We start from the raw sequence: 27,992 nt of genomic DNA, 5'->3' as shown, positions 1-27,992 counted from the left end.
CAGCAGGTTGCCATTATCCCTCAAGAGAAAAGTTTATAACAGCTGTGTCTTACCAGTACTCACGTACGGGGCAGAAACCTGGAGGCTTACGAAAAGGGTTCTACTTAAATTGAGGACGACGCAACGAGCTATGGAAAGAAGAATGATAGGTGTAACGTTAAGGGATAAGAAAAGAGCAGATTGGGTGAGGGAACAAACGTGAGTTAATGATATCTTAGTTGAAATCAAGAAAAAGAAATGGGCATGGGCAGGACGCGTAATGAGGAGGGAAGATAACCGATGGTCATTAAGAGTTACGGAATGGATTCCAAGGGAAGGAAAGCGTAGCAGAGGGCGACAGAAAGTTAGGTGGGCGGATGAGATTTAGAAGTTTGCAGGGACAACATGGCCACAATTAGTACATGACCGGGGTAGTTCGAGAAGTATGGGAGGCCTTTGCCCTGCAGTGGGCATAAACAGGCTGATGATGATGATGATGATGATGATGATGAAACATAAGAGCATGGACGAAGTTGCCCCCAACGAAGTGTGACCGCAGTGGCCGCGATCGAACCTGCAACCTTGAGCAGAGCAGCCATAGCCGCTGAGCTATCGCGGCAGGTTAACTTGTTACTAAATGACCTGTAGTAATGACGATGTCGCTAGTGTAGTAAATAAATAGTGCTTTCAATTATGTTCGTCAGCAATGGAGAGCATTTCTGAAAGAGCGGCTGGCAATCACGCGTGTTGCAATGCGTAGGAGGCTAATCGTCCATCTTTTACATCGTTGCTATCCATGTAGGGTAGCTACATGATATTTGCTGCTAAAAACAGTCACGTAAAACCACACCGTCTCCTCGTGTCGTCTTCTCGTCTCGTGTCCCGTCTACGTGTTGAGTTGTTAACACCGCGATGGAAAACCAACAAGCCCAAGCTGCTATTCGAGCGAAACTTGCCAAGGTTGACGACTGGGCGTGTTGGTATAGCATAGTAGAGGTTGGATAAAACAACGTAGCGCTCTGTGGTGTGTGTCTCTTCTGTGTGTCTCGTCAAAATGTTGCACAATCCAACCTCTAATATTCTAGCGAAATGCATTGACGTCAAGGATAGCAGATGTTAAACCGTTTTTCACAAGTTAGATATATGAAGAAAATGAAACTGGATCAAAAGGCAACAAGTTGCTGCTGGAAGCCACATATTACGTGTGCGATTCTCTACCTATAATTTCATTTTTCCTTTAAATTCTGAATTTCAGATAGAGAACAGTTAATTTACCCTACGTTTCCTTGTATTCATTGTCGGCCTGTCAAAGAAAACGTGAGCCGGTTTATTTAAAAAATTGGTTGATGCCTTTTTCAAATGAATTGCTCATAACAGGAAAATGAAACGTGTATTCCAAGAAGCAGTCACAGCTGTGTTCCACATTCACAAATTGTCATCATTAGCCTCTCTTTATGTTCACTGCCAGGACTGAGACCTCCCAGGGATCTCCAATACCTCTGTCTTGCGCTAGCTGATTCCAACTTGTTCCTACAAATTTCCTAATTCCATCACCCCACCGAAGTTTCTGCCACCCTCGACTGCGCTTCCCTTCCCATGACATTAATTCTGAAGCCCCGGTTACCTGCGCTATGCATTATATGGCCTGCCCAGCTCCATTTCTATAGTGCAGCTCTTAGGCGCCCGTAGCTGCGTTGAGCGTCGGTATGTCTCGGCGTCGTCCCATGGCGTAACCGAGCAAACGAGCAGAACGAAGTGTGAAAGAACGCACCTGCCGTCACATCTCCTGTCGCAGTACAACCACGGAGACGCCGAACAAGTGTACTGGCAGGCCTTCATAGCTATTTCTCACGCGGTTGTAGCGATCTGAGCCCTTGTTTCGCCCACAGAGCTCCCAGTAAATGAGCTAGACATCGTAACGGCCAGGGGTGCTATGCAGGATGCGCCGAGTTTCTCGTTCACCCGAGTTTTACCCGAGTTTGCTCGACGGCAGTCAGTGAACGGAGATAGCGTGAAACGCGCAAAGGCTGCAGGCAAAAAAATATGTAGACAAAAAGCCGCGTATGACAACATGAGCGCACCCTGCGCGGCACGCTGCTTCCACGTTTCAAGCGCAGACGGCTGCACAACGAAACTCGCCAGCGCCGCGTATTGTTATCAACGGATTATCGCACCTTAGCAATACCGTGACTGTCCCGCTGTCTGTCTGCAGACTTGCCGTGAGCCGCTTGCCACGCCTTTCCCGGGCGCGTCAAGGGCGTGCCTCCTCTTTCGGCAACTATCTTTATATCCTCGATCGAATGCGAACAGGGTACATGCGGCGCATTCTTGCACCTACGCTTTCGCTCAAACGAATACGTTAAAATACAACAAATAAAATAACGAACATTTTTATTTCTTTAAGTGTCTGTATTTAGTTTTGAATGCTAGAAATTGCTGATGACAAACGGATATCGAGCAAATTATTAAATTTTGCACTTCTTGCCGCGAGTGGCGACAGTGAGGCGAAAGCTTACAAGCGGATACATTGAAGCGGGTCGCACGCACGAGGCAGTTCATACGGTGAGAAGTCGCCTAGGGGCGCTACAGTGCTATTCTCAATAATGTCAGTGATCACCACTCTTTCTCTATTCGGGGAATAGAAACGCAGCGCCGTGGTACGGCTGTTCATTGCAGGCGCCTTAAGGCCCCCGCTTTACCAACTAAAAACGATACACTAGTCATAAATACGGGAGCAACGGCTGTCGATGCAAAATGGTGGTCCGTAGACCTGAACATCGCCCCCGAGTGCTCCGTGATCGCTGCGCATGCGTGAGCTGAGAGAAGGTGAGAAAGGAGAACAACTCTTTTTCGCAGGACGTGACGTCACATTGTTGCTTGTTTTTACTTTTTTGAAAGAGCTACTCTCGAACGTAAATTAGCCATTGCCGTCGTGTTGGCTGCAAGACATTCTGCGCGCGCTTGGCGCGCTTTTGTGCGTGTCGAAAGCGAATAACGTGCGCGATATTCGTGCGAGCGCAGTTTGACTTGAGCAATCGTGGGTTTGGACTCCGTGACATTTGCTTTCGTCATATGCGAGTTAGGGGCTTGCCGACAGGTAAACCGCCGCTGTACTTAGGTGAATACCTTGTTTTTCGTGGTACTGAAATAAATAGCGCTTCGCTGCGATGGTGACTTCAATAGAGTGCGGTAATTGCTGCGCATTACGGGTGATTTAATTGCACAGTACGTGCTGCATTATCGGTGCAGATAGAGAAAACTTATCCTGTGAGCCTTACTTCCGTCAGTCAGTCGGTTAGATGTTTCGCTCTTATCCAGTGCACATTTCTTGATATCCACTAACGATCTGCTTCAAATATCGACGAAGTGTCTATTGATCGTGCAGATGTGTTTTTTTTTTTTTTTATTCACACAACTGGCGATGGGCAGCAGCGTTACTGCCGTGAGTTTTCCTTTCGAGCAAACCTTTTCAAATTGAAGTTTTCGCTCATGTTCGCGAGATAGCAAATTTAAGTGTTACGCCCGCTGCTGTATTTTTCGATTTCATGTGACCTAGATTTAAGCTGCCTCAGGTTGTATTAACGCGCGCAGAGACTTTTCAAAAAATAGTTGTCACCTGAGAAATCAATGCAGTGTGCCAGTTCTTTTGGAATGGTGCTATTTGTGAAATTGATCATATTTCCCCTAGTCATGCTCAACTACTTACTGGTCAGATGCTTGAACTTCCGAAGAAGTATTTGCAAAGTTTCCCTTCTAACTCAGCATTGTAACTGACGCTTCTCGGAAGTATGAGTGGTATTTGCCCCTGCAACACTGCCATGAGTTCAAGTTCAAATTGTGCCCACTGACTGTCTATCCGTGTGCCACTAGAAAGCAAAGAACTCATTTCTCAATTGTTGCAACATTTCTTTTTCATTCCATCTTCAAGAAATTTTTTTGCTTCTTTTCCTGGTCATTGTAGACTTGCACACATCGAAGTTTTGGATAGTTTGGCAAAAGCATTGCATAGTGGGCCTGTAGGGTTTTTTTTTTTTGTATTTAGCGCATTCCCCTTCTGACTGGACAAATTAAGTAACTGCATTACAAATATTTCACTTCCTTGGAATGTCTGTTCCATGTGCCTCATAACAGTACACGGTTGAATTTGAAACATGCACCTTCATATGACCAAGTGTAGGTTTGTATTGCAATGGAAATAAGAACATGAGTGCTTCAATTGTCTTCATCACATTGCTGATGCCTTCAATGTGTGAAAATGGCTTGTAACAATATTGCTGTGTTTCATGTGAGGATATGGAATAGAATAACTTTCTTCTTTTATGCTGAAGGTATTCACCCCTTTTGCCTGTTGGGCTTCATATCTTGTAGAAAATGGTGTGAGCAGCCTGGTGTGTGCCTGAAGAGCAATGCTAGTTTGTGCATGATCATATTGTTGCTGCTGGGAAGATGACATCTTAGGCACATTTTTTTCATACAATTAACACAAATGTTTCTATCTTTCCCCTTGTGGCTCAATCGTAGTAGACCTGTTCGTTTTTTAGTTACTTCGTTGTTTATTTTTGTAAATTATGGGGTTTTACGTGCCAAAACCACTTTCTGATTATGAGGCACGCCGTAGTGGAGGACTCCGGAAATTTCGACCACCAGGGGTTCTTTAACGTGCACCTAAATCTAAGTACACGGGTGTTTTCGCATTTCGCCCCCATCGAAATGCGGCCGCCGTAGCCGGGATTCGATCCCGCGACCTCGTGCTCAGCAGCCCAACACCATAGCCACTGAGCAACCACGGCGGGTGTTTATTTTTGTTACATATCAGTATTATGTACTATCAAGTTAGTGGGAATATAAAGCTATTTGATGTTGTATTCATGGGGAATCCTAGCCGATCCCTCGTCATGGGTATGTGCCATATGTCACAGGCAACAGTCATTCTAGTCTCTCTTCTTGTGGTAAAAGTATCCCAAAGCCTATTTTGTATGCTTGCAGATGAGTTGAGATTTACACATCAATGCCAGCTCACAAAGCATCTAATACGGCATTCAGCCAGCCACCTCCGCAGATGGAGAATTCTGCAGTTTCCAATCATACTGTTTCTGTTGTCTTTGGCAGAGATTTTGATTGGACACAGCGGGAATAAACTGTAGGACCATAAAAAAACTTGTGATGACAAGGGCCATATATGGTGGAAATTATAGTAGATTATGACCAGCATTAGCTCAAGCCCTGCTAAAGGTCTGTGGTATGTAAAAAATAATAAAGTGCTGGTTTTCATATCTATAGCTGCTGTGTGCATTAAGCTCAAAACTCCCTTCTTGGCAACATAACCCAGGAATGCCCCCTCCAAACACTCTGTCACATGCACTTTGACAGCATCTGCTTTGATCTACCTAATTGCATATCAGTAAAGATGGGTCTAGTTCACTAAAGACTGACAATGATGCATTCGAATGGAACCAAACCGTTCTCGAAAAGTTCTTGAAACCAGTCAAGCAGGTTTTTGAGAACTTTTAATCTGGCAAAATGACAAAATGAAAGTTATTTGAAATAAGTGATGCAATGCTGATGAAGTTTGGGCATGCATTTCAAGGTGCTTGGCCTTCATTATCTCTAATCATAGTGAACCTGCCAAATTGGCAAGGATCTTGAATGAATTCTTCACTAGGCCCAACTATTTTGTTGCTGCCCTATATTGTGCACTCTTCCTATATATAGGAAGAGTGCACAACAAAAATCTTGTGGCTTCCTGTTATAACACCCTATAACTTCCTTAGATGTAGGGCCATTTGATATTCACCAATAAATACTTCCACAGGATTTAGATGATGCCTTTAAAGATGTCTCCCTCATGCTTACATGTAAAGGAGCACTGACATTAAACTTTGGACTGCATTTTTTTATATTAATCTGGTTCCAAATGGCAGCTTTTATGGCCACACCATGCCACTGAAAGCTGCATGTGCTTTGAGCGATTCTTAATGTGTGCTAAGACTTGCTTCACTAAATAAATTTTCTTATGACTCTTCTCAAACATCTAAATTAAAATTAATTTACTTCTAGTGTTCTATAAGTCACAAACACGATACGATTACGAGACATGCCATAGTTGCGGATTCCGGCTTAACTTTAATCGCCTGAGGTTTTTAACATGCACCCACTCCACAGTGTGCACCAAGACAGAAAGACCAATGTTGTGCTGCATAGTGGTCCTAACATGCTCAGTTTTCAATGACCTAATAATGGCATGGCTTACTTATGAACAACTGCAGCATGCATCATTTGTTTGTGACCTACCATGCAATGTTGTCACCAGATTATGGGGCCACGCTGCCTTTGGCACATGTTTAAATGTTGGCGTTAAGGATATATTTGTTGCGCATAGAAGGAATTTGAAGTTTTGTGGTGTAGTTAACTGAATGACAGCTACACACGCATAAGAAAAAAATTGTGCCAGGACTACTTAAACTCTGCAGTGTTTGAGTTTGACCAATTCTTGCGATTTTGCACATTTCCGATGACTGCAGGTCATTCATTACAGTTATACCAGCTTTTGTACTTTTTAGACATGCTGTTTGCCCCGGTTTTATACTGATCATAGATAGCCACACCACACCATGTTGGTAGAATTCAGAATTTTAGTAAAATGGGGTTGCTCCATGTTGAGGTGCACCAGCATGTCATAGTAAGTGGAAGCCAGAAGCAGCAGCATTTTAAGGTATTGTGCCGCACCATGTAAAGTCAAATTATTGTGCCCCCCTCCACTCTCGCTGGCAAAACCTGCTGGTGAAGCATTGTGAGCAAGCTTTCGAGGTACGCTGCGCTCTTTCCAAAACAGCGTCCGAGGCAGCCATCTATTTTGCCTACAGGACGAGAAGTCCCTGGCCAGGAGTGCATCGAACATACGGAAATAGCTGTCAATTGTGCTGCTGAACATCTAGAGATATATAGTTTTGACCTCAGGTTGCAGAACACAGCAATGCTATAGCAAACAGTGTAGTGAAAGCTGTTTCACGGCTCTACCACGGCATAGCCAGCACTGCATGCATATACTATACACAAGCATGAGGTTTTAGCAGCAATACTTAACAGTAAATTGTATTTGTACAACTTCACTCTCTTTTTAACACTGCCAGGCTTTAAAATACATGAGAAGAGGTCACTGTCTTTCATTTGATGTGTTTATACAAAAAAGTGTGTGCATGGAAGGGGTTAATTAAGGCTCCTTTGTCAAGCCAAAATGCTTCCTGGCATGATAAAGTGAAGCCTTGTGCATTTCAGTCTGCAGTTGCTCACTGCACTTTCAAAAGCGCAGTCAGCACAGAGAGCACAGGAAAACACACAAGCAATGGTTCAGCAATTTATTTGAAACAAATGCAACTTTGTTTTACAGAAAGACCACATTCCAAAAAAGCAAACACATGCTATGCAGACAATACAGCCAACTTATGTTAAGTGTACAGATGTTAACATGCCCTGCCTTTACATGTGGAAATGTTTCAAGTCTCAAAGTGTGCCCCTACTTTGTAGCTTGTCCTTGGAACAATGGATGATTCAAACAAATGCTAAATTTAGCACCATTGCCACACTGATAGAAGAAAACTACATATTAAAATGGCAACTTCTTGGAGAACAGAAAAGGGTGTAAAGTAAACTTCCAATAATCTGACTCCGGTTAATTTAATTTTTTCAGTTAATTCGAACCTGGCCGACGCCCATGCATTTCTATGGGATTAAACATTCATCATTTCGATCCTAAAACTGGCATTCGCCGGATAACGCGAACTTCACCAGACCCCAATAATGACCCCTTTTAGTGGCAGCCCATGTCTCAGTAGAGCTTAGGGGACAGTGAATGCGTTAAACAAATGCCATCTCTCTGGAATGCCTATTTTTGACCCACCCGAGAAAGATTTTCAAGCAGTAACGGTAGCTGACAATGTCCGATTGTGGTACTTATCTGATTCTAATGAACACTTTTTGTTTTCGAAGGACATTGAGACGAAAATTGCCTAGCTGTGCAATCGATTGCGAAACTAAAACCGTGGTTGCACCATTTATATGCTTTACCACATATCATGGCTGTAATACGGCGAAGCTGGCTTTGGAAAATCAGCTGGAATTCTAAAAAATGAGGTACGCTTAGGTTTCTACTTTGGTTTGGAGTTAAGTCATTTCTACTTTAGTTTTATACTGTGGACAAAGAGAAATTTGATGCACGTTCGTTTCAGAGGCGTGTTACTCAAGCACATATTGCCAAATGAATCAACGGTGCTTCAGCAGGTTTTTGCATCTTAATTCGACCCGTCAGTCTTGTGAGGGTAGAATTAATGGAAGTTGATTGTATAAATTGCGTGATGAAGCACCAAGAAAGTTACCTTGCTCAGGTAGTGAAAAAGCATGGAGAAAGTGCTTCACACAACATCCACCAATGTTCTGTTGCAGATGCAAAAGCTGCCTCCCTTATCTGGAACAGAATAAATTCCTTTCGAAGGCAAAATAAAAAACAGAAAGAGAAGTCATCAAGGCATTCCACATCCATCTTATTCAGTCTTTACAGTGTTGCTACATCACCATTTGCTTAGCCTCCTATGCCAAAAAAAAATTGTCGAAAATAAAATGACCTGATTCCCATGTTTTTCACCACCCAAGCAGTGTTTACTGTCAATTATTACTGCTTTCTGTAACCTCACCTGTAAATACTGTATGTTAACCTGTATGTTAACACTGAGCTATACGATAAGCTTAGTGAAAGTTAAAAAAGAATACTGGATGTTCATTTTTTTTTTTAGAGATAAGAAGGGGTGCTTAGAAGCGAGCCACATTTGCAAGGTGCTTGAATAAACAGCAACTACCCCGGTCATGCGCTAATTGTGGCCATGCTGTCCCTGCAAACTTCTTAATCTCATCCGCCCACCTAACTTTCTGCTGCCCCCTGCTACGGTTCCCCTTTCTTGGAATCCAGTCCATAACCCTTAATGACCATCGGTTATCTTCCCTCCTCATTACATGCCCTGCCCATGCCCATTTTTCTTGATTTCAAGTAAGATATCATTAACTCGCGTTTGTTCCCTCACCCAATCTGCTCTCATCTTATCCCCTTAACGTTACAATCATTCTTCTTTCCATAGCTCGATGTGTCGTCCTCAGTTTAAGTAGAACCCTTTTTGTAAGCCTCCAGGTTTCTGCCCCGTAGGTGAGTACTGGTAAGACAAACCAGTTATACACTTTTCTCTTCAGGGATAATGGCAAGCTGCTGTTCATGATCTGAGAATGCCTGCCAAACGCACCCCAGCCCATTCTTATCCTTCTGATTATTTCGGTCTCATGATCCGGACTCACGGTCACTGCCTGCCCTAAGTAGATGTATTCCCTTACCACTTCCAGTGCCTCGCTACCTATCGTAAACTGCTGTTCTCTTCCGAGACTGTTAAAAATTACTTTAGTTTTCTGCAGATTAATTTTCAGACCTACCATTCTGCTTTGCCTCTCCGGGTCAGTGAGCATGCATTGCAATTGGTCCCATGAGTTACTAAGCAAGGCAATATCATCAGCGAATCGCAAGTAACTAAGGTATTCTCCATTAACTCTTATCCCCAATTCTTCCCAATCCAGGTCTCTGAATACCTCCTGTAAACATGCTGTGAATAGCATTGGAGAGTTCGTACCTTCCTGCCTGACACCCTTCTTTATTGGGATTTTGTTGCTTTCTTTATGAAGGACTACGGTGGCTGTGGAGCCGCTATAGATATCTTTCACTATTTTTACATATGGCTCGTCTACACCCCAATTGCATAATGCCTGCATGACTGCTGAGGTTTTGACTGAATCAAACACTTTCTTGTAATCAATGAAAGCTATGTATAAGGGGTGGTATTAAAATTAGATCTTTCGTCTCCTGCGATAGCTTACTGGTATCCTGTCTAACGAAGTTAGAACCGACTTCTATTGCATGCTCCTTAATGATGCCCATTAGATTTTCGTTCATTGCTTCAACACTAAGGTTCTCTTCCCGAGTTAAAGCCCTATACCTCTTCTGTAGGTTGATCCGAAATTCCTCTATTTTCCCTCTTACCGCTAACTCATTGATCGGCTTCTTATGTACCAGTTTTTTCCATTCCCTCCTCAAGTCTAGGCTAATTTGAGATCTTACCATCCTATGGTCACTGCAGCGCACTTTGCCGAGCACGTCTAGATCTTGAATGATGCCAGGGTTCGCGCAGAGTATGAAGTCGATTTCATTTCTAGTCTCACCATTCGGGCTCCTCCACGTCCACTTTCGGCTAACCCGCTTGCGGAAAAAGGTATTCATTATCCGCATATTATTCTGTTCTGCAAACTCTACTAATAACTCTCCTCTGCTATTCCTAGAGCCTATGCCATATTGCCCCAATGACTATTCTCCAGCCTGCTTCTTGCCTACCCTGGCATTGAAGTCGCCCATCAGTAGTGTATTTTGTTTTGACTTTACCTAGCTCGATTCCACGTCTTCATAGAAGCTTTCGACTTCCTGGTTATCATGACTAGATGTAGGGGCGTAGACCTGTATGACCTTCAATTTGTATCCTCTTATTAAGTTTCACAGCAAGACCTGCCACCCTCTCGTTATGCTATACAATTCCTGTATGTTACCAGCTATATCCTTATTAAACAGGAATCCGACTCCTAGTTCTCGTCTCTCCGCTAAGCCCTGGTGGCACAGCATGTGCCCGCTTTTTAGCACTGTATATGCTTTATTTGTCCTCCCAACCTCACTGAGCTCTATTATATCCCATTTAATGCCCGCTAATTCCTCCAATAGCACTGTTAGACTCTCCTCACTAGAAAACGTTCTAGCATTAAACATTGCCAGGTTCAGATTCCAATGGCGGCCTGTCCAGATCCAGAGATTCTTAGCACGCTCTGCTGCATCACAGGTCTGACCGCCGCAATGGTCAGTTGCTTAGTAGCTGCTGGGGACTGAGGGCCGAGGTTTGATTGCTCTATTCATACAGAAGGTCAAGGACTGACCAAGTACTGGCCAAGTACTGCACCAAGGTGGCCAATCCTGCTCTGGTGAGGGAGTGCATTACCGGTTCTGGTCACCGGGGTCAGGCCACCAGGCCTGTTTATACAGCTGTATCAACATGTGGATTTTTTTTATCCAGTGGAAAATTGCGTGGCACCGGGATTTTAACCACAGTCCTTTTGCACGTGAGGCAGATGCTCTACCTCTACGCTATCGCATCGGGGCGCAAGTAGTAAGTAATTATACAGAAAGCGTTTTATTTACTGTAATTGGAGGATTGGAGCAGATTAGTTCGAACACTCAAGGAGTGGGAATGGTTCAACTGTCAGAACCCCAACAAAAGGACTGGAATCACATAATCCACAACTCTGAAGGAATGAAGTGGGAATAGAATGGAGCGCCCCCACTCTGCAATTCTGCACCATGCCGATATATCCTGTTCTTGGGCAATGCCAGCGCAGCTCTAGAGCACTACCAGGGCGAAACACATCGAAGGCCCGTCAGCTGCTGCATGAGCACGTGCTGCCAACGAGCAATCCTGCACAACATATTATATATATATATATATATATATATACACGCGCGCACTGCACAGACTGGTACCCTAGGTAGGGGCTAGGACTCGCAAACTCTACAGTGTTCTCCACAAATGTGACGAGTACCAGGCCACCGAACTCCTTGCCCTGTGCACGCTGCTACCTTCATGAGCCTAGATCCTGATGCAACCACTGGTGCCACACTGCTATTTTCAAAGGCCACCACTAGGTGAAGCGCCAGGGACCGCCCAGGCCAGGGGACATCGGCTTGGTCCGATACACAAACGACAGTAAACTTCGAATTGACAGGACTACGAATTGGATTAGTAAATTCTTAACTAACAGGTACCAATTTGTAACTACTAATTAACTTTCTTCTCCGCGATCGCTAGTAAGATCTGGTGTGCCACAAAGCTCTGTATTGGGACCAATTTTATTCCACCACAAACATGGCTCCACACAATAATTTTGTTTGAAAACATATGTGAGTGCATATGCTTGTATTGGACAGCGAGAATAATTAAGAGTCAGTAAGCAATGTCAAATACATGCAATCTAGCTTACAAAACAAAAGGAACTGGTCACTATTTAGTAATAGTTTTCCTTTGTGTGAAACAACTTCACCCTTGAAAAGTTGCTCATTCTACAAAGGTTTATATAGTGAAATATAGAAATATTTGGATGTATTTGAGTTATCACCTGGTCCAAGGAACTTCTAGTGGCAGCCTGTCTCGATCTCGCAATTCCTGGCACTGCCCAATATACAGCATGCTTGACTGCTGCAGTGGTCAAGTGCTCTGCAGCTGTAGGAAACCGAGGGATAAGGGTTGATTGCACAATTTATGGCATTTCAAAATTTTTAACTTAGTACCATCTCTATACTATGTCGACACATGCCACTAGACCATTGCTGTGCTGCAGTCATCATAATATTAATTACTCATCGTATACACAAGCTAGACAACTGTTTAGGCAAAATTTTAAACTGCGCGAGGAAGACAGGACGTGAACTGAAACATAGACACACACAAAGCACAGGTTTCCAACTGGTTTTATTTTGTGAAAGCAAAGAATATATAAGGTACTTCAATATACCAAAACAAGGAGCAATTGCAAATAATTTGTGCACGAGGTATTGACGAAAAATATCAAGGCCATGTATGCATTAAGAGTGCAGAAGAGTCTTAATGTGCCCATCTAAGACTTCAATTCTTTCCTTGAGAATCTCCTCTTGCAGTGCAGGAGCTGCGACAGCAAAAGCTGCCTGCCTTATGAGGAACAGAATAAATTCCTTTCGATAGCAAACTCAAGAACAGAAAGAGAAGTCATCAAGGCATTCCACATCGCTAAAAGGTGTGACAACTAAGTTAGCTCACGTTCTTGATCCCTATCAAGGAAAGAAATAGAATTCTTAGATGGGCACATTGGGACTCTACTGCGCTCTTAATGCACAGGTGACCTTGCTATTTTTTGTCACTTCCTCGTGCACAATTTCTTTGCGAATGTTCTTTGTTTTGCCATTTTGAAGAAACTTATAAACTCGCTGCCTTCACCAAACAAAGCCAGTCGGAAGTGTACACTTTGTGCATGCATCTATGTTTTTGTTCATGTCCTCTCTTCCTCGCAGAGTTTAAAATTTTGCTGAAGCTACGAGCTGACTAGCCCAAAACATGCCTTACTTCAGTGTACAGCTGGGCTTGTTGGTAAAGCTACACAATGCAGCTCAAGTGTGTGTCTGCTCTTCCGTGTTCTCATGATGTGGCTCAGCCTTGAGTGCATGTGTAGTTTCAATACTGGCTACTATATTTTAACGACTAATACAATTTCTATCTTCAACTTCCAGCCAGACAGAGTACTTTATACTACATTCTGAACATTGCTGCAGTGTAGTAGGATTTCTGTCTAATTCATTGGCCTCTACCACCAAATGCCTGGGAAATTAAAAAAAGTTATGTAGATTCCAAGCACAGTGGGGATTCATGTTACAGGAGGCATACTGCAGGTAAATGGCTACATAGTGTTGGTTCGGGTTCTTCCAAACATTGCAGTGTTGACCAATGTGTTTGTGTATGGTGAGTGATTGCATATATGACACAAGCTTTGTGAGGAGAGTACGAATGCAAAGGCATGGTTTCTTTGCCTCTTTCCTAACACTTTGTGGCGGCTGCTGTTTTGACGAGTGGAAAACTTGGCTTATGCAGTATGCGCAAATGGGTTTGAGACTTTTAAGACCAATTTCCTTGAGGCAAAGTTTAGCATGGAGTCAGTTTTGTCACAAGGAAGTTATTCCTATTCACACATGCCTGTTTTGTTTTTTGTTTTTTCATTTAGTTTCAGGTCCACCTAAATTATTGCCGTCATGACAGCCGTCACATATTATATGGTAGCATCAATCTTTGTATTAATCATTCGAGTATTGAAATCTAAAAGTTTGCAGCAGTGTAAAAGGACAGGAGGACAAGAGGAGAGAGGAGAAGAGAGGTTGCAGTGTAACAGAAATAGGCAAACACTAATTGAGCGACAAGACCACTGGACACAGGAAAAGCAGATTTAGCTGAAACACAGCAGCCTGCAAGGAAGAGACGGAACATAATTCTTTGTGAAGCTTAGTCTGCATCAGTTTTATATACCATCGGAGATCATGAACATGCCAGAGGCAAAGCATACTGTTACGGGGATGTTGGGAGTATAGAAGGACTGTATTTACAATATATATTGTCACGCGGTAGTGACGGTTGAGAAGGCAGCAAAATTATGATTAATGAAACAAGCGTTTTATTGGGCGAACTTGTGCCCTCAAAAGAGGCTACACTCAAAGAAGGATGGTAGCGGCGAACACGATCGGCGGTCGTCGAAAATCTGATGAGCGGGTCAAGTGCGTCGGCTTTTATACATCTGTCGTCAAATGTTCCAGAGCAGTCACTGGGACCTGCGTGCCTTCCACAATGTTCCACATTATTCGCGTCGCGCACACATGCAATCAGATAACACAAGTTGCAGTGAAAGACAGTGGACGGAACCATCGATAACATTCCAGAAACTTCTTTTACATGCAGGCGCGTCCTGTGCTGTGCGATAACATTTGTTAGGCGGCGAGAAGTGGTCACCCAATAAAGATAAAGAAGTACACGTGTCAATATACAAGATGAGGCAGAGTAGTTAAGATGGCTGACCACCAACAGCACGCAGCAGCCAGCGTGCTGCGGTCTTCTTCCTCTCTTTTTTCATCCTTCCGTAAGAGGACCCCCGAGTGGTTAAGCGCCGTCTTGGCTCATGGTAGGCAAAGAATCGCGAGCGAAGTATGGCTTCAGCCGCGAAACATGCACGACGTCAACAGGCGTCAGACTTGAGGATGCATCAAACTGAAGTGGTGAAATCTCGTAATTTACGTTGTTAACTTAGGACTTCATAAGGCCCTGTGTAGTGAGAGAGAAGCTTCTGGGAGAGGCCAACCCGACGACATGGTGACCAAAGGAGCATCCAAGCACCTGGTGCGAACTTAACATCGCGATGGCATCAGTCATAACTATTTTGGTATATGCTGCGGGGCTAATAAACGAGATCGGGCGACTTGACATGCCCTGTGAGCGCGATCGATGACTTCATGAGCATGGTCAGTTGCAACACGTGGCACAGAAGGGATTATGATGTCAAAGGGCAAAGTGGGGTTCCAACCATACAAAAGATAAAAGGGTGAATATCCTGCAGTGTCACGTCAGGACAAGCTATACACAAACGGCAGTAAGGCCAGCGTGGTGTCCCAGTCGCGGTGATCGTTGGAGACCTACTTCGACAGCATCTCTGTGATTGTTCGGTTGAGACATTCCATAAGACCGTTTGTTTGTGGGTGGTAGGCGGTGGACAGCTTATGCTCAGTGGCACAAGAGCGGACGAGGCCGTCGACAACTAGAGACAAGAATGAGCAGCTGCGGTCTGTAATAACTGTCGAGGTACACCATGGTGGAGAATGACGTCGTGGAGGAGAATATCGACGACATCTGTTGCACAGCTAGTCGGAAACGCCTTTGTTATCGCATAGCGTGTCATGTAATCAGTAGCGATGGCAGTCGACTTGTCAGCTCTAGTCGTCGTCGGAAAAGTGCCAGGTAAGTCAAGGCCTAAGTGAGAGAACGGTTCACAGGGAACTTCAACTGGATGGAGTCATCCGACAGGTGGTAGGGGAGGTTTCTTCTGGCACTGACACAATTCGCAAGTTGCGACATAACAGTGCACAAAGCAGTAGAGACCTGGCCAGAAGAACCGGCGTTGTACATGATCGTATGTATGCAAAACTTCAAGGTGTCCCACCATCGGTGCATCGTGAAGTTGTTCAAGAGCAACAGATTGCAGATGATGAGGACGGCCAAGGAGCAACTCAGGGCCATCAACGTTCATATTGCGGTGGTAGAGGATGCCGTTGCGCGGCAAGAACATGCGGCATGTGCCGCCAGTGCTGCCGGAGTGATTGCACTCCGGCAATGATGGACTGTAAGGACTCGTTGCGTTGTTGTACGGTGCGCATGTCAGTCATGTCAGTGAAAGCCATCACGCAGGTCACCGGATCATGCACAGAAGGATCAAGTGGATCCACGGGGTGACGAGAGGCAGTTAGTGTCCTTGTGGAGGCATCCAGTCTTGTAATTGACAATAAATGAAAATTCCTGGAGCCACGAAGCCCAGCCACCAAGCCGTCCTGTCGGGTCCCGGAGGGAAGACAGCCGGCAGAGTGCGTGGTGGTCTGTAACGACCGAAAATGTACGGCCGTACATATATGGCCGGAACTTGACGACAGCCCAAACTAAAGCGAAGCACTCCCACTCGGTGGTGGGGTAATTTGTCTCGGCAGGTGACAGCAGGCGGCTGGCGTAAGCTATCACGCACTCCGTACCATTCTGTTGTTGATCGAGAACAGCGCCGATGCCATGGCCGCTTGCGCCAGTGTAGACTTCGGTCGGTGCAGATGGATCAAAGTGGGCAAGTATGGGAAGGGTGGTCAGAAACCTGATGAGAGCGGCAAACGCATGAGCCTGCTCCGGGCCCCATGAGAATGGTGTGTTCTTCTTTTTGATCTGTCAAAGGCCGAGCAATGTTGGCAAGGTTTTTGATGAAACGATGAAAGTAAGAACACAGGCCGAAGAAGCAGCGCACGTCAGAAGCAGAATGTGGCACAGGGAAACTGCGTATGGCACGAACTTTTTCCGAATCTGGTTGGACACCGGATGCGTCAATGAGGTGCCCCAACACGGTAATGTGACGGTGCCCAAATTGACACTTCGTGGAGTTGGAGGCCAGCTTTTCAGAAGACCGCAATAATGGCAGTGAGTCGGGTAAGGCAGCTGCCCAACATGGGAGAAAAAACAGCTTCGTCAAGGTAACAAAGACAGGTGGTCCATTTGTAGCATCGCAGAAGAGAGTCCATCACAAGTTCAAATGTCGCAGGAGCATTGCATAGGCAAAAGGGCATGACTTTGAATTGATATAAGCCATCGGGTGTGATGAAGGCTGTCTTCTCCAACCATTTCATCAACCGAAATCTGCCAGTAGCTGGATCGAAGATCGATGGACGATAAGTATTTAGCTCTGTGCAAGCAGTCCAAGGCGTCATCGATGCATGGTAGTGGGTAGACTTCTTCTCGCGTGATCTCATTTAAGTGGCAATAATCGACGAAAATATGCGAGGCACCATCTTTCTTTTTTCACACGGACGACAGGCGTAGGGCTGGCTGATGGCTCGATGACCCCTTTGCGGAGCGTTTTGCCCACCTCTGATTGGATGACTCGACGTTCAGCATGCGATGCACGATAGGGACGCTGACAAATAGGATTTGTGTCTCCAGTGTTTATATGGTAGTGAACAACAGATGTTCAGCCTAAAGGCCTGTTGCCGAAATCAAAGATTCCACTGTACGATTCAAGCAGGAGACTTATGTCCCTGGCCTGTGCAGAGGTGAGGTTAAGTGCGGTCATTTTCGCAAAGTCGTCCGTTAAGGAACCAGAGCTGGGCGCTGCGATTGGCACTAATAAACCACTCTCAGAATTCAGACTCACAATATCAAATTCAGAACCACTAGAAACGCTGTCCAAGAACATGCTGGCCGGAATCACTTGAAGGCACAGGCTCAAATTCAGAAGAGGTAAAACAATGTCATTATTAGTAACCGTGACCGGTTCAAAGCACATCGATGATGGGGCGAAGCGCATATTCACCATCAGGAAAATGTGGCTGGGCGGTCAAAGTGACGTAAGTAACTGCTTCGAGTCACAGACGCACATCACGAAGCGAGCACAAGTGCGGTGGGGCGGTGCTTGGAGCATCGGCGAGTTGAGGCAGTTCTAACTGAAGAACGTCGGCCGTGCAGTCGAGGAGAGCAGAATGAGTGGATAAAAAGTCAAATCCTAGATTAACGTTGTGAGGGAAGATGTTGCTCACAGTAAAGAGAACCGAAGTAGGGCGGCCAGCTATGCTTGCAGTACACATTCCAAGAACCAGCATTCCACCGTCAGCCATATGAAGCACTCGGGCAGCTGCTGGGGTGAGGACCTTCTTTAAACGACTACGCAGGCTAGCACTCATCACAGGTATGTGGGCTCCACTGTCGATGAGTGCTTGGACAGCTATGCTGTCTATTTTAACGCCAATTACACTTCTCCTTGTGTGCATAGACAGAGGATTTGCTGCAGCATTAGGCAATGCAGCACCACGTCCGAGGGCTGCATTTCTTAGTTTTACGAACGGGTGCGGCCAAACGCCTCAGGGGACGAAAGGCGACGTGGCTGTGGCGAACGCGAAGATGGGCGACGTGTTTGCGGTGAACGAGACTGGTGTCCGTGCGGCGATGGTGAGCGACTGTACCACATGTTCCTAGCAGAGTTGGCGCTGTTAGATTCGGCAGTGGGCGAAACATTGCGGGCATTTTCATCACAACGGCTCAGGTTGGTCGGCATGCGACGTGTTAAGGGCCACGAGTTGTGACAGTATCAGGCGACATGACCAATGCGGCAGCAGGTGAAACATATCGGCTGGTCGTCCGCAGTTCTCTACTCAGTCGGGTTGCGATAACGCGGAGAGAAGCGTCGGGGTGGAGCAAAAATAGTAGAAGGGCGTTTGTTAGCTCTGGGATTGGCAACAGCACAGACAGAACGTAAGCCAATGTTTTCAAGTTCCTGGTGAATGATGGCTTGTAAGAAGCGGACTGAAAATGTTGTAGCATCAGGGATAGGCAAACAGAAATGCAGGCGCCATCGCATCCAGTTCACGTCAACGATTCGCACCACATCCTCCGATGGCGACACATGCTGCTGTGTGGGTTGATCTTCACACGTTGGCATTGCAGCAGTAGTGGGAAGTCTGGCGAATGGTTGCAAGACGCATCGGCTTTTGGCGTGCTGGAATTGTTGGCACTCTTTAAAGATAACATCAACTGTAGAGCAGCTTTTGCACATGAGCAGATTAAGAAGTTGTCAGCAACCCTTAAGCACATGCCCGACCTTCTCAGCTTCTGTCATGTCGTGATCGGGTTTGCTTTACGACAAAGTGCCAGCATGTCTTGGATGTACAAGAGATAGGACTCCGTGGGAGATTGGGTACAGGAGGCCTATTCCTGTTTTGCGTCAATTTTACGGCCAGCTGGTTTGCCAAACAACTCTGTCAACTTCTCTTTGCATTGGTCCCAGCTGGTTAGCTCCTTTTCGTGGTTTTCATACCACACCTTTGCCGTGCCTCTTAGGTAGAACAACAGGTTAACTAGCACACGCGTGGGGTCCCATCTGTTGATTCCACTCACACGTTCGTACATAGCCACCCACTTTTCAACATCGGTGCCATTGGTCCCACAGAAAGTTCCAGGATCCTTGGGTTGCGCAACCACAACCTTGGCTATGCCCGATGACAAGGTACAGCAAGATGCTACTTTACCCCCAGATGTCACCTCTTATGACATTTCATGGCATTTCAAGGCGAGACTGAGACTGCACTGTATTCAGCGGCACTGACAACCATGATGTAGAGGATTGACTTTCCCCCTATGTACAACACATCAGCAGAATAAGAACGAGGGAATGCCGCACACAGGTGCATGGCACTAAACTGGACGCACTACCTGCTGTATGCAAAAGAGAATGAGGAAGAATGAGCTTCCCGTTACTCCTGAGCACCTACCTACAACTGCTTTTATGGGCACAGCATTGAAGCTGCAATTGAGGTAATGCCTAACACCACATGAAATACAAAGCACACTACGTCAACACAGAGAAACCAAAACAACTGCACACACTTCTCACCGAAATAGACACAACACCTGCGTTGTTGCATCTGAGCTGAAACGGGTGAATCCCAAACTCTGTGTCACATAACATCTGAAAAAATTAGCTGCTACGAGAGAACCAATGAGATTAGTCTGGCGCGCTATGCATGCATCTTTAGCCTAATGGGTAAAGAATTGGGCTGCTGCACTAAGGACCCTGATTAACGACGCACCATCAGGCACGTTACTAACTATTATTGAGCCTATCTGACTGGATGTACGAAGAAGCCAGGAGACAGCTCATGATAATGCTTTGCGTAAGAGACAACGAAGCTGAACCCACGTTTACTGCCTTGTGCTTGCAATGCTCTACCAAGTGAGCTTCAACGGCAGTTGTCCCAATGTCAATTTTCTTGGATAGCTGCGCATATGTACTAAGCAAAGCCGTGGGAGTGCAAGGCAGCAGCACTCAGTTATGATGGCAGACGTGTAGTATCCTTTAAAACACCCACATTACAAAGCACATGATCTTAGAAGCTGACAACTGGCTAATAAACACTCGTTTTCTACCATGAGGCCCCAAGGCAGCCGAAATCGAAACATTTGTATCTTATGAGCGAGAAAAATCAGGGGAATCATGCAGCTCAATTTTTTGTTTATAACAAGCACGTGATGGCAACAGACAATGAAGCAACAGTGACTATATAGAAAAATGGGTTAGAGCTGACGACAATCATTGGCAGCTCACTCTATAATGCTTTCTCTAGTTTATTGTCGCAAGACATCTGGCAGCAGATCCTCTGGATTCTTCTTCTACTATGTCTTTTGCAACTGAAGTTTTAAATGTGTGTAATACTTCATGGCAACTTAGAACACTTAAATGGTTAAGCATCTCCATACCTTAAATTTGTGGACCAGCTTTGTCACCTTTCTAGAACAATATCTCTCTGCTGTCATACATCACTCAAAGCAACTAATTTTCACTCAAACCACTACTTATTAAATCTACCTTTAGATGAGCACTACCTGCATTAGACGCAGCTGCATACCCTTTTAGCAAATGGATATGCATACCACGCTCAGACTGAGCAAACCAAACAAACCAACAGCAACCAGTTCTTGTGTCCATTTGTCTTCAACGAGGCAGAGACAGGCCAGGTCTCGATAAACACAACAAATATAAGGTGCAGGCAGAGGAAATAAACAGAAGCTGTAAAGACAGCAGCAAAGAGAAACAAATTAGACAAGTTTGCAGACAGTCAGCGATCTGGGCCGAGGACAATTCACAACGTTACTGCCACAATTAGAAGCAAATGCTCCTCATGCAACAAGAAAAAACACGTTTTAGCTGTAAACAGCACGACTGCGTGGGGTTGGTTGATATTCTAAACACAGCACATACAACAATTAAAGCAGACACATTACTTCTGTCATCTGTCTTCTTGCTGTTTTTACAATATCGGTCACGGTTGCAAAGCTACGCACATGATCTATGAACAAAAGCAACGGACGTGTATATAAAGTTTGGTGAGCCGATTCATACTCATATATGTTTAATTTTGAAAGTTTCCGTAAAAGTGATAGTAGCAGCAGCAGTAAAGTGGTTTCGTTTACCAGCTCGCTCACAACGTACGCATTGTATGATTTAACTCCACGGCTCGCAAAGGAGCTACTAAGAAGCTTTAAGTGAAGGAAATACGCTTTCGTTATCTCACTGCAACGAATGAAAGCCTCTGACGCCCATACCGCGGCGAATTGTCCCGACAATTTGTCGGGACAACATTGCTTTATTTTTCATAACGGGTTGTATTTTTCAGAGCCAATTGTAATGTTTATTAGTGTGCCAACAGCTGACGTGTCCTCGAACCTTCACGAGTCTCTACTGTCACCACTACAAACCTATTTTTGTTCACTGCAAAATCAATGGCGCTCCCTACAATCCCGTCTTATGCGAGCTGATTGCATCCTATGCCTACAAACATCATATTTTTGTCCCATTACGCAATTTTCTACCATCCTCGGCTGCAGTTCTCTCTCCTTGACATCCATTCTGTCACGCTTATGTAATCACCTGTTATAATTTGGCAACAAATGATTGAAGATGTGCATGGCCTGCCCACCGATTCCATTTCTTTTCTTAATCTCAACTAGCATATCAGTTGCTACGGTTTACTACGCCACTGTCTTCCTGGCTTAATGCTATCTCCAACAATTTTTGTTACGTCGCTTTCTGCACAGTCCTCGACTTCTCAAGTTTCCTTGTTAACCTCCAGGTTTATGTCCCATATTGCATAACCGGTAGAATGCAACGATTCTAAACATTTTTCAAGGATATCGGTAACGTGGCGATCACGATTCGGTAATGCCTCCCATGTGCTGTTCAACCCATGAAATTTTTGTATAAGTTTCCTGCTTTATATCAGCACCTGCTATTGACATTTCACCTGGATAAAGATACTCTTCCATAGATTCTGCGGGCTGAATGTCACTGGTGAACTTCTGTTATATCACTAAGTTAGTGAAGGTTACCTTTATCTTTTCCATATTTTCGCGGGCCCACGTAGATGTAAAAGCAAGAACACTCATTGGCTCTCAATGCCTTTTTTAAACTGCAGGACATTCAGTTCGTTACTACGAAAGTGACTTAATCCGTGCACTATTATTATGCTAAATATGAAACAGTAGAAATGTACTTATCTGCAGTTTGTCGATGCCTCCGTCACTGTGTTGGTTGCGAGATCCATCGTCGGCACCACCTCCTTGTCGCATCGTAGCTATATCGGCTGTCTTCCTTTTGCACACACTATGCAATATTCGTGACACTCGCAGTCACGCGGAGTGGAGGAACTCCGCGCACTCACAGAAGCAGCACCGGATAAGTTGTTTGTTCAGGATTGTGCCGTGAACAGTAAGTACGCGTTGCGATCTGTAAAATCGCCTAAGCTATTCGCAGTCTTTCTGGGTGCACGGAAAGATTGCTCACGGAGGAACAGAACTATCCAAGAAATAGTGGTCATCGTCGAGCCTGATCACTACGTCGCGCACTGCAAGCTCGTTGTACGAGTTTGTTTACACTGGGCCTCTTCGATGTTTAGCCGCCATGCTCGCCCGATGAATCTATGTGATGACGCCACCACAGCGTTCCCTCGTGGTATAATGTGAAGCGTACTAAATTACAAGTTAGTCGAATACACATTCAGTGTACATCTTGTAAGCTTTAAAATGCTTTTAAACCACGTTAGACTAACTAATAATATTGTATTAAATGCATTTGTTTTATAACTCACTTGTGCGTGTAATGCACTCGGTGGAATGACAAACAAGTGAAAGAAGGCGCGACCATGCACCGACGGTATGATCACGTGAGCCCCAGTTTGTCGACCGCCCAGAAGGCAACGCCCAAGGAATGATAGCCACCCAGAGTGAATCTAGATAAACCAATGAAACTGGAGGCTTCTCGAAAGATAAACTGTGTCTCGGTACCATTTGTGCTTTCATCTTGGAGTGTCGCCAGAGCTCGTGAAGATGCCGAGTTTCGCCAAACTCGGCACATCCTGCATAGCACCCCAGAATTAGTAATACGCGCTCCTTCATTAATTACCCTTGCGCACAAGCACCTCAGAATCGCTACGAATCTGCACCACGCAGCCAATATCAGTGTTACTGTACAGCTTTCCAAGGGTCTACTGCTATGAAATTGCATGACGACCATTTTTCTTTAGCATACACTTGTTCCGTATTCATCTGCAAGACATAGTGTTTTGCCAGTGGGGCTGTACAGCGTTCACAACGATTTACGGCTCAGATTGCATGGCGACGCAAGTTTTAGTAGTTTCACACACAGAGTACAAAATGTTCCGTTCCCACGAATCTCCTAGTGTGTTGTATGCTCAGTTACATTAAGAGCTAATTAATCGGCACGGCAGTTGAATTCACAAACTGTTTCCGTTCCCGCGATTACCCTGAAATGTGTGGTATGCTCAACGACATTAATGAACAATGCATCAGCCCGGCGTGATGCTTTGCCAATAAAGTCATCCGAGAAAACGGCTAACGTCCAAACGTATCCCCCTGCGACAATCAGAATTTAATATAAACCCTCCGCAAAAAAAGCAACAAGCTCGCATCGGCACCGGCAGTCGAATTCATAACCTGCTTCCGTTCCCGCGATTATCCTGATGTGCGCGGTATGCTGACCTTGCTCAACGACACTAATGAACAATGCATCGGCACGATGTAATGCTTTGCCACTAAAGTCATCCGAGAAGACACCTCATTTCCAAACGTATCCCCTGCGACTATACAAATTTAATATGCTACCGTCGCAACAAAATAGCAACAAACCCACCTTGGATGCAGCTTCTTCACCTTGCCGGCCACGCATTCTGTCGATTGTGTTGCCAGTTCGGCTAGGGACGAACGGAGCTAACAACTTTCTTCTCCGTAGTACCTAAGCGAAGAGAAATCTTAAGGACCGAAAGTCCCCACATTTCTCTCTCGCGACCACTGCTCCTCGCGCATGCACAGAAAGAGCGGAGAAATCCATTTATGATGTGCTGGTCTCCCTTACGCCTTTAGCCATGGAGGAAGGAAACTCAGGAGAGGCCCTGACGTCACTCTTTGTGAAGCGAAAGTGAAGCCGGAAGTTGGCGTTGCTCATGGCGTTGCTCCGCCTATCGGGCCGGCTCTCCTCTCTTGTTTACATTTCTTGCGAAACCACGCCGCGCTGCGCGCTACCATGCTGCTCGGACCCGTGCGCTCCGCAGCAATACTAAGCAATCCTTAGCACGTTAGCATGATTCCGCGAAGGAGGACAACATTTCCCGCGAATATTCCTTCGTCCGTAGCCATTGCCGTGGCGCGGTACATTGCGTACAGCGTTGCGTGCGCGTTCATTTCACGAACTTTAGTTCCTCCTGTCCCACCTGGCCACAGCAACATCCGGTAGAGCACGGTCCAGATTACGTAGCGCAACAAAACACGGAGACCAACGGAAACCTGCCCGCACGGCGCCTTTGCCACGGTACGAAACCTACGGAGCTACACGTGTGAGCGCAGAGAACAATAAAAAAGCCGCCATTGTGGTCCGAAAGGCGGGGCCACTACAGCAAAGAAATAAAAAAAAGCAGCAAAACAAGGGAGAACCTACTACGTCATTTCCTCCACACTCTTCTCCTAGCTCGCGGAGGGGGTAGGGCCTCTCCTTAGTTTCCTTCCTCCATGGCCCTTAGCAATGATGGATGCCGGCGCCTGCCGCCGCAGCTTTGTGTTGGCGCTGTCAGCTCACCGTTGCTAGAGTCACTGGAAAAAATTTCAGAGTACCGCATTCGTTTTCCCCGTGCCGCCGACACGTTCATTGGCCCAACCGTACCATGTGACCTCTGGGGTGCCATATACCTTCCAAGCGCCGGGCGGGCCGGCTGAGTTAGAGCGCAGGCAACGCAGGTTCCCAACGTATTTTTCGTGTGTGTGTGTGTGTGTGTGTGTGTGCCGATTGTCGCGCTCGCATTTGACTGCAAGGAAATCATGCCTGGCTGCTGCTCCTTCGGATGCAGCAACCGAACTGAGTCTGGAAAGACTTTTTTCTCGATTCCGACCGGGAAAAATGACCGAGAACGTCATTCTACGTGGTTACACAGAATCGGCCGGGAGAACTTCAAGCCTACAGAAAACACCCGCGTGTGCGAGAGATAAGTACACCTTGCTTGTGCTTTTCGGCACTGTTTAGAAGATATTTAGGCGAAGTGCACGCGGTGTTAGCGATGCTACGAAAATAGGAGTTCATTGCAGGGATTGTTCGCGTCTTGCACGCTTGACGTGGGTACAAGTGTACGCGTTTGTTGCTCAACACACGTGGTTATTCCGTGCTCGTGGCACGCGAAGGCACGCTTGTCGCGCGAGAATTCCGCGTCCTCACGTGCACCAGGTACTCGCATGATTTCTCCGCGCACGTGAGCGCGCTCTCGCCTCGAGTCGCTCGACCCATATGGTACTTGTTTTTCGCAGATCGTGACGATCGCAGTCAATAAAAACATGGTCAATACGAGGCCCATGATACTTCCTTTTTTGCACTTATCCTTTGCTCACTTATACATACGCATATCGAGCTTGAAACCAATGGCCAGGTGATATTCACAACACATGCTTCAAATTTTGAGCTTGTAAGCCGAGCGCATGTAATGAACTGAAGTCAGCATACATATTATGTTTTATGTTGAAATGCTACGGTGCATACCCAAATAATGTTGTGCTTGATGCATAACAAGAAATACAAAACAACAGAACACCCAGTAGCTTTAGTTTCACTCTGTCACTATGCATGTTACATAAGCCGCTCTAAAAGCACAAGGATTTCATACATCGCCTATGTAACTTAGAAAAAAGAGTGCTGCGTCACCAGCGGGCGTTCCTGCTTTTTTTTTTTTGCAGAGGCAGCAAATCTTGGCATTCTAAGAAAACAGTCATAAATAAGTTGAGAAGAGTAGCCGCTCATGAACGCACTAGACAGCCGCCTTCATAAATCGCAATGTAGCAAACTCTCGCTCATTATCAGTGTACAGAAGTACATATACGTTGCTGTAATCACGCAAATGGCTCATATTGGCCTTCCACAAGATTTAGCGCGCAAAATGGTCATCGAAGTTGGTTTTTACGCCTGCTGTGCACAGATCGTCTTACGATCACGGCCAAACTCCGGTGCGCACGCGGCAGTCGCAGTGTGTCGTGCGTATACGGCGGACAAAGTCGCCCTGCAGAATCGAGGACGCGCGGTATCCGTTTACAAACTAAATTAGATGTATCCGATTTAGCTTGTGAAATTATACAATGAACGTACGTGCCTGTGACACTGTCAGGTGTTAGTTTCGTCCTGCTTGGAAACATTCAATAGAAGCCGATGGTGGTCCACGATGTTCATGCCCAAAAGCACAAGCTTCCCTCATTCTGGCTCGAAGTGACGAAATGTTTCCTTCGTAGCTCGCTCCGCGGAAGGAAAAAAAAAACGCGTGCATAAGCTCCCGATAGCGGCGCTAAGCTGCTGCCCACAATCGTAGCACAGTTCCAGCAGTAAACACGATCGGCGTGCAAAACAACCACCGGCTGCATTACTTCGCACAACATAGCATTTTATTTTCGTTCTTAGCAACCATTATCTCCGGGCACAAAGTATTTGTACTTTAGTAAACACTCAACCCGATGTGTCACCGAATATCAAGCTCTTCCAACACGGCGGCCTTCCCGCGACGCAGTCGGCTTGGAAGGTATATGGCGGTGGCCGCTCAGTGTTGCCAGTCAAATCCCGACCTTTGCGGTACTCTGAAATTTTTTCGAGTGACTCTAACCGTTGCTAGTGACTCCAACCGTTGCCGCCTCCGCAAAGCGTATTCACACAGATGCGCTCCAACAGGCAGCATGCGAGTGACATTTGCGTAATGTCGGCTGACGGTCGCAACTTATCTCGAATGTTTAAACTTAATCATTATTTCCAGTGCCATGTAGTCAACGTCATAGCTTCATATGTGAGTGAAACGGCTTACAGCTTCTGCTTGATGCCGTAAGCCTGTAGCAGACGACGCTGGAGAGATTAAAAGAGATGGTTAGGCCAACACCCACAATTAATGAATACGCATGTTTTTACTTAGGGCACATGATTATTTCCGTACACGCACTTCAGTTATGAGAGAGGTACAGATACTGCGAGGCTACAACTAAAGTAAAAATTTTACAGGTACAATGTATTTACTGATCAATACAGTGTACTCTTGTACATTTTGGTACCAACAACCTTCGCATCACGTACATTAAAGCCTAAATATTTTCTTGGTAGCTTATGTACATAAGCAACTGGTTTCTCATTTTTTCCCGTTACCATCTTTGTGTAATATGCTAGAAGTAGTCAGACAAACTTGTCAGCAATCACACCAGCTGTCTGCCTCGTGTGACCAACGCCGACATATTCTGGGCACTCCAAGATGTGCGATTTTTCAAGGTATGGTGTAACGAGAAGTTGCAGCACTTCGTGCACTTTCTTTCGCGGAAGGTGCTTCGCAGCCGTTTCGAAGAAAGCCACAAATATGTCCAAAAGTGCCGAGAACATGCGATTTGGATAGTACTTTTGTCCTGTTCGTGCAATAGAGTGAACAAACGATCCCCTTTGTAGGCAACCTCAGCCCGAAGCCTTTTATTATGGCAAGGTAGCGTCTAGCTCGGTGAGCGTCGTTACTGTTGGTTTGT

General features: G+C 45.6%; 1 long non-coding RNA gene across 1 annotated transcript; it reads left to right on the top strand.

Annotated features, from left to right (window-relative positions):
* Window positions 1–2,933: 2,933 nt before the first annotated feature.
* LOC126519711 (uncharacterized) lies at window positions 2,934–8,491 on the top strand. Its single transcript, XR_011890598.1, has 2 exons — window positions 2,934–3,076; window positions 8,419–8,491. It is a non-coding gene; the product is annotated as an uncharacterized lncRNA (long non-coding RNA).
* The last annotated feature ends 19,501 nt before the right edge of the window (window positions 8,492–27,992 follow it).

This window comes from Dermacentor andersoni, chromosome 10 (assembly GCF_023375885.2).
Source record: "Dermacentor andersoni chromosome 10, qqDerAnde1_hic_scaffold, whole genome shotgun sequence".
Classification (NCBI taxonomy): domain Eukaryota; kingdom Metazoa; phylum Arthropoda; class Arachnida; order Ixodida; family Ixodidae; genus Dermacentor; species Dermacentor andersoni.
This window is presented reverse-complemented; position numbering and strand designations above follow the sequence as displayed.